The sequence below is a fragment of the Carcharhinus amblyrhynchos genome, chromosome 10, assembly GCF_965287045.1.
Source record: "Carcharhinus amblyrhynchos chromosome 10, sCarAmb.v2.hapA, whole genome shotgun sequence".
In the NCBI taxonomy this organism is placed as follows: domain Eukaryota; kingdom Metazoa; phylum Chordata; class Chondrichthyes; order Carcharhiniformes; family Carcharhinidae; genus Carcharhinus; species Carcharhinus amblyrhynchos.
The window spans coordinates 82,404,263-82,411,088 of NC_137333.1; the positions used below are offsets into that span (position 1 = coordinate 82,404,263).

A 6,826-nucleotide genomic window follows, 5' to 3' on the forward strand; every position below is an offset into this window, starting at 1 on the left:
CTGTACCCACCCTCCCTCCCTCCCTCTGTACCCACCTCCCTCCCTCCCTCTGTACCCACCTCCCTCCCTCCCTCTGTACCCACCTCCCTCCCTCCCTCTGTACCCACCTCCCTCTGTACCCACCTCCCTCTGTACCCACCTCCCTCCCTCCCTCTGTACCCACCTTATCGATGTTACTGTCTAAACTTTTTAGAAGACAAAATTGTACCCGCCTCTACTATTCCCTCTGGCAGCTTGTTCCAGACACTCCCCACCCTCTGTGTGAAAAAGTTTTCATCTGCAGTATTTTGCTTTTATCTTAGGGTTGGAGGAAAGTTGGCAATTAAGAGAGGATGGGAAAGAGAGGGGTTGGTGGGACAGGGAGGAGGGTGGGATGGAGAGAATTGGGGGAAGGAGGGGAGTGAGGTGGAGAGTGGACAGTGGGTGAGAGAGACATAGTAGAGTGATTTTACCAATTTGCCTTGCCAATCGATCAATGTAATGAACCTGGAAAATAGTGCACGAGGCTAAAAATCTGACTCCTGCCAGGCATAATCAGATGTCTATCTTCCTGGCCCAGTTTTGCTGGCAAGAACAGCTTTGCACTCTGAAAGGGTGCGGAGCCTATAGGCTTAGAATTGACTACATTTAAATGTTACTGGGTTCAGCATGACTACTTATGCTCGCCCTGATGGTGCCCGTTTAGGCATCAAAAATGTGACGGGGCAGTGCCAAGGGTGTGATCTCAGCGGGGTTGAGGCTATGATGGGGGGCATGCACAGTAACTGGGGGAGGGAGTAGTGTTGGCATGCCGGTGTGGGCCACAGAGGGAATGTGACGGTGGGGGGGAGTGGAATGGCAGGGTTCATGTTATGACACTTTGAATTTTTTTTGGAAAACTTCTGCCTACCTATGCCTGTATTGTTTTCAAGCTATCTTATTTAGCAGCTGGCCAATATGGGGAAACTATTATAATAGTACTAAGAAAATTTGAATACATTGTACAGTTCTGATGTATTTTAATATTATAAGTTAACAGTGAAAGCTGGTGGTGGAATACTGAATGTTTATTATGTTTCTGATACATGTTGTAACTGCTGTGCAAGGCAATGTAATATTTGAGTGCCAGTAACCTTGACTTATGTCTTTTTTCCCTATTAGAACGGTTGAACCTTTGGAATACTACAGAAAATTTCTGGTAAGCTGTTTCTTGATTTAATCTCTGGTAAATTACTTGTGAAAGATTTACATTTTCTGTTTTTTTTCAGTGCAATTTAGAGAGAAAATGTTTAACTTTTAAGGAATATTGAATGATCCTACAATGACTCTGGATTCTGCATTTCTACAATGAGCAATGGTGCTGAATATTCATCCTAAATGGTATTTCTATGTATTTTAGAAAGAAAATTGTCGACCTGATGGCCGGGAGCTGGGTGAATTCAGAACAACAACTCTAAACATAGGTGAGAATTCGACAATTAAATGCTTCCATTTGTAAAATTCTGACTTGATAAATTTATAAACTGGAAACTCTCCTTGCACACTGCCTCATGAAGTGAATTCCTTCAAGTGAAAACAATTTTTTTAAATCCTGAGGCACCCATCTGTCTCAAAATATGATGGTTTGTGCTGTGGTGGTGAAGTCTATAAATGTTGCCTGGTGTGGTTAAAGTGGGCCGAGAAGATACACAATTCACTGGCATCTTCTTTCTGGGCCATCTGAGCTTTTTGTTCCAGCTTGCCTCTCCAAACAGTTAACCTCCAGAGATCATAACTATCAGTGACTGTCTCCCAGTTGTCAGTGTCTAATACATTCAGATCTTACTTGAGATATCCTTGTAACGGAGATGTAAATGCCCTGTGGTAAATTTATCTTGAGAGCATCTTTGGGTGTATGGCCACCATCCTTCCGATGAATGTGGTTGGCTTAACAATGAATATATGCTGTTGGAATTAGCATGCCCCAGAATCTTTGAGTTGGTGACCTTGCTCTACCAAGAGATGCTGAAAATTTGTCTGAGACAGCAAAGCTGGAAACTGTTCATCATTTCTCTTGCCTAGCTTACATTGGTGAGACCTGGACAATGTACAGGAGTGCACTGAGGGTGCAGACTTGGTAGCCTCACAGTTTAATGTTCTCAAGCAGGTTGCTATTATTCTATAGATTCTTACTCAGCTTGGATATAATGATGCATGTATTGATTTTAGTATCAAGCGACAGATTGTTGGTGATAGTGGAGCCTAGATATGTGAAACTATCGACAATCTCCAGTGTCACGTTGTCAATGCTGATAGATGGCAGTATTGCAACATTCTGGACCTTGACATTTGTCTTCCTGATGTTGACAATCAAACAAAACTTTTTACAGGCGTGACAGAGTCTGTCCACTGAGAGTTTCTCATTGCATATGTTCCTCAGTATGGAATGTTGGTGTGACATTCAGTGTAGAGCAATTCTCTGATGAGGACTTGGGGTACTTTTGTCTTGGATCTTTGGCAATCAAGCTTTCAACCAGTTTTGCTATGTAAATCAACACCATCAGTAGGTGACCTGAAGGCATGTGACAGCAGCAAAAAGAAGAGCATGCCAAAGTGAGTTGGTGCCAGAACACAACCCTGTTTGACCCCACTCTGCATCTCAAAGGGTTCCAGGCCTTGTGATGCCTTATTAAAGAAGAAAGAACAAAAACAGCCTGGGAAACAGGCCCTTCGGCCCAACGAGCCCGTGCCGCCATTTTAACATTACCAGTCCCCCCCTCCACCCATGACCCTTATCCATTGTTTATGGCATTCCACATTGAGGGAAACTAATTTAGGGACAATTTATTACCTCCAATCAGCCTAATAGCACATATTTGGGGTGTCGGAGGAAACCAGAACACCCGGAGAAAACCCACGCAAGCGCAGGAAGAATGCGCAAACTCCCACAAACACTGGCCCAAATCCATGTGTCTGCACAGCAAACAGTGATAGTCACTGAGCTGTCGTGTTGCCCAGCATCTGGTCCAGTTTAAGCACACACTAATGACATGAAGCACTAGGCTACTCTCGAACATTCAAGAGCAGCCCAAGTACGACCCATCGCCTGTATGCCCCTCGTTGGACACAAGGCAGACCGCCTTAAAACCTGTGAATTAAAAGAGAAAAACATTATTATCATACCACATCCTTTTACATTATCCATCATGTTGTCCTCAGAACAGATCATATTGGGCAGACAGCTAATTCTTTCCAGCAGCTAGAGTTTATTTATTGATTAGTGTCACAAGTAGGCTTACATTAACACTGCAATGAAATTACTGTGAAAATCCCCTAGTCACCACACTCCGGTCAGCGCCTGTTTGGGTACACAGAGGGAAAATTTAGCATGGCTAATGTACCTAGCCAGCACAGCTTTTGGACTGTGGGAGGAAACAGGAGCACTCAGAGGAAATCCATGCAGACACGGGGAGAACATGCAGACTCTGCACAGACAGTGATCCAAGTTGGGAATCGAACCTGGGTTCTTGGCATTGTGAGGCAGCAGTTCTGAATACTGCCACTGCGCCACCCTAATTAAATGAACCTGTTTACACGATCAAATGCTTAGGTGTGTTCGATGAAGGCATATATAATGGTCTCCTTTGTTCATGGCATTTCCAAAACCTGTTGCAAAAATATTTGATTTATGTCTCCTAGGAATATAACTTTTAGTTTTGGGGAAACTGAACATAATTGCAAGACTTGCCCTGTCTTTTTTAGAGATGTGAATTATTCATGTCATTCTCCAGATCAAAGGTTCAAAAGCCACTGGTTATCAAGGGAAATTCTTAGAGTATACATTTCAGACCAGGGGATGTTTCAGAAAGTAAAATTAATAGTGAAATTGCAGGGACATCCCAGGTGTGCCACGTTGCCATGGGGATAAATTAGAGGGTGGTAATCTTTGTCTCTGTGAGAAAACACACACCCAAAACAAATAGGCTTGGAAGATTGTGAGAAGGCAGTTGTATATTTGCTGGCAGCCAGAACAAGGAGCATAGAGGCTCCTTGTAAACAAATTGAATGGGGCCTGTGCCTGAAATGAAGTCCAAATTCATGAGAAATTTAAATTGGTAGCATTATCAAAATCTTACATGACTGCAAGAGACTTGATTCTTTATTGCATTGCAGCTAGCCAGCAGCGTGGGCTGAAAATGAGAGGCAAACTAACATGCAAAAAACAGCATGCCATCTTCACTCATATAGTAGATGGTGGACATACATTTTTGAATAGTTGGTGTCATAATAAGAGACTGTGACTGTGGATGACAGTAATAAGGGCAGAAATCTTGGGGAACTAACACTTTTTTTTCAGAGCCAGAAGAAAAGTGAAATTGCAAAGGACTATTGGTGGAGCTATCCAATCAATCCCAGTTTCCTCTTCTTTCCCTATAACTTTCAAAGTTTTTTCTTCTCCTATATTAATCCATTTTTCTGGATGTTTCTATTGAATCTGCTTCCATCACCCTTTCAGATCATAATACCTTGCTATGCTTAAAATAAATGTTTTCTCTGATTCTTTTGCCAAACAACTTTAGTCTGTCCTGACCAACCCTTCTGTCACGAGAAACAGTTCTTCAGTTTTTCTTGATTATCTGAGGATTGCCACACTACAGCTTATGCTGTGTTTTTACTATGAGGCTGGCCCCAATCTACCTCAGCCTGATTGAACCCTGTGTGTTGGCGTTATTGTGAACTACATGGTGACCATTGGTTGTCACTAGCTGCTTCAATGTTAATTACACTTCTGAGTTTTATATCATCTGCAAACTTTGGAATTGTGCCCTATCTACCCAAATCTAGGTTGCTGGTGAATAATAAAAAGCTTATCTCCACTAATGTCACTTTTTTAATTGACCAGTTCATTGTGACCTTTTCTTAATTTGTTAAAGGAGTTATATAAATGCAGGGTTTTGTATGTGCAGTGGTGATGATTGAAAAAAAGACAAGTAAGTACAATTTAAATTGGCTTGCCCATATGCATTGAAAGCAGGCATTAGTTCAGGTCTTTTGAAGTAAGATGATGAGAAGGGTGCACAATATATATGAATGCATTTCTTAGCCAGTGGTGAGACTAGTATGATTATAGATCTTTTTCTCAAACTTCATGCTTGTCATTACAAGCTATGATTCTACAATGGATTATATGCAATTTTTTTGATGCCCCCTAACTTGTACATTTTATTGATTGCAATTTTAAAAAGAAAATAATCTGTTACTGTTACAAAGTGTAGCAAAGTTTGAAAGCATTGCTTTTCTGATGTTACAGGTTCAATTACAACTGCAGATGGTTCGGCACTGGTAAAGCTGGGGAACACAACTGTTGTTTGTGGCATTAAAGTGGTGAGATATCAGCATTCAGCTTTTAAGTTTCTATCTTGTACTGCTTAAAATTTTGAGTGGAAAAAAATTGCCTGAATATTTCTACAGTCAGCGTGTTGATTATTTAGCTCAAAATCCTGGAACTCCCTCCCTAACAGCACTGTGGGTCTACCAACACCAAATGGACTGCAGCAGTTCAAGAAGGTTATGGATTTCATCCATTTGTGGATGATATTGGAATAGTGTAGGTCAGATGAGCTTTAGATTAGTTCCACAGGTTGGCGCAACATCGAGAGCCGAAGGGCCTGTACTGCGCCGTAATGTTCTACGTTCTATGTGAGGTGGCTCACCACCACTTCCTCTAGCAATGCTCACATTCTGTGAAAGACTAACAGAAATTGCATCCAGCTCCATTTAAATACCCTGCTTCTCAATATTTTAAAAAAATGCTTTTCCATTTTTCTTTTCAAAGTTGATAATTCACATTCGCCACATTATATTCCATTTGATGTTTGTGCCCTCTGACTTAACCTCCCTATATCCCTTCCTAACAGCACTGTGGGTATACCTACACAATAAGAAGTCTCACAACCCCAGATTAAAGTCCAACAGGTTTATTTGATAGCAAACGTCGCTAGCTTTCGGAGCGCTGTTCCTTCGTCAGGTAAGTGGGGAGTTCTGATCACAAACAGGGCATATAAAGGCACACACTCACTGCAGTGGATCATGAAGGTGGCTCACTGTGTTCTTGAGGTCAGTGAAGGATGGGCAATAAATGCTGGCCTCGGCAGTGACGCCCTCATCCTGTGAACAAATGAGTAAAAAAAGAATCAGCTGACATATTATTTGCTTAATGAATTGGAGAAGACAGCATGTGATAAGTTGAAGGAAATATTTTATTGTTTAGCCAGGCTCCTAACATGTGGAAATCGATTGGTATGTTTGAACATCTGAATCAAGCTACTGAAAAATCCAGACAAGGGGAATTTCTGTTTCACTCATACAGAATGCACATTCTCTCTGGAGGGAAGCATTCCTTTTTATCTATGTCCATTGATCAGAGATGTTGATTAGCAGGAAAATAAGCTGCAACTCACCAATTTGCACAGCAATTAAAGACTTCACAGACTATCAAAATAGAGCAGTGCTAAGCTTTTGGTTACTTATTGAGCCAGATCACCTTCACTGTTAGACTATGGTTTGATCCCATTTCACTTGGCAGCTAGTGATGAATGTGCATTTACCAGGCATACTTAAAATGAAGCATGCTTTTCTATTTGTATTATCCTGGCAATGTGCTCAGTTGCATCCAAGTAACATGTTGATGTTTTGTAGTGATCTTTCCATTTACTACGACATTGTTCTAGCCATTTTGAATTGACTCTTGTACTTCTGAGTTTATTAACTTGGCTTGGTTGGTAGCATTGTTTTCACTGACTGTGTGTACCTAGGCTCTTGGCAGGACTAGACCATTTAGTGTTGACCCATGCTGTAGTGCAGGACT

The 6,826-nt window shown here is 41.5% G+C and overlaps 1 long non-coding RNA gene across 1 annotated transcript in view; it reads left to right on the forward strand.

Annotated features, from left to right (window-relative positions):
• LOC145349121 (uncharacterized) overlaps window positions 1–1,405 on the forward strand; it is a 20,909-nt gene extending 19,504 nt beyond the window's left edge. Inside the window, exons 2-3 of the long non-coding RNA XR_013888063.1 lie at window positions 1,141–1,177; window positions 1,379–1,405. This is a non-coding gene — a long non-coding RNA (uncharacterized LOC145349121). The remainder of the gene's footprint in view (window positions 1–1,140; window positions 1,178–1,378) is intronic.
• The last annotated feature ends 5,421 nt before the right edge of the window (window positions 1,406–6,826 follow it).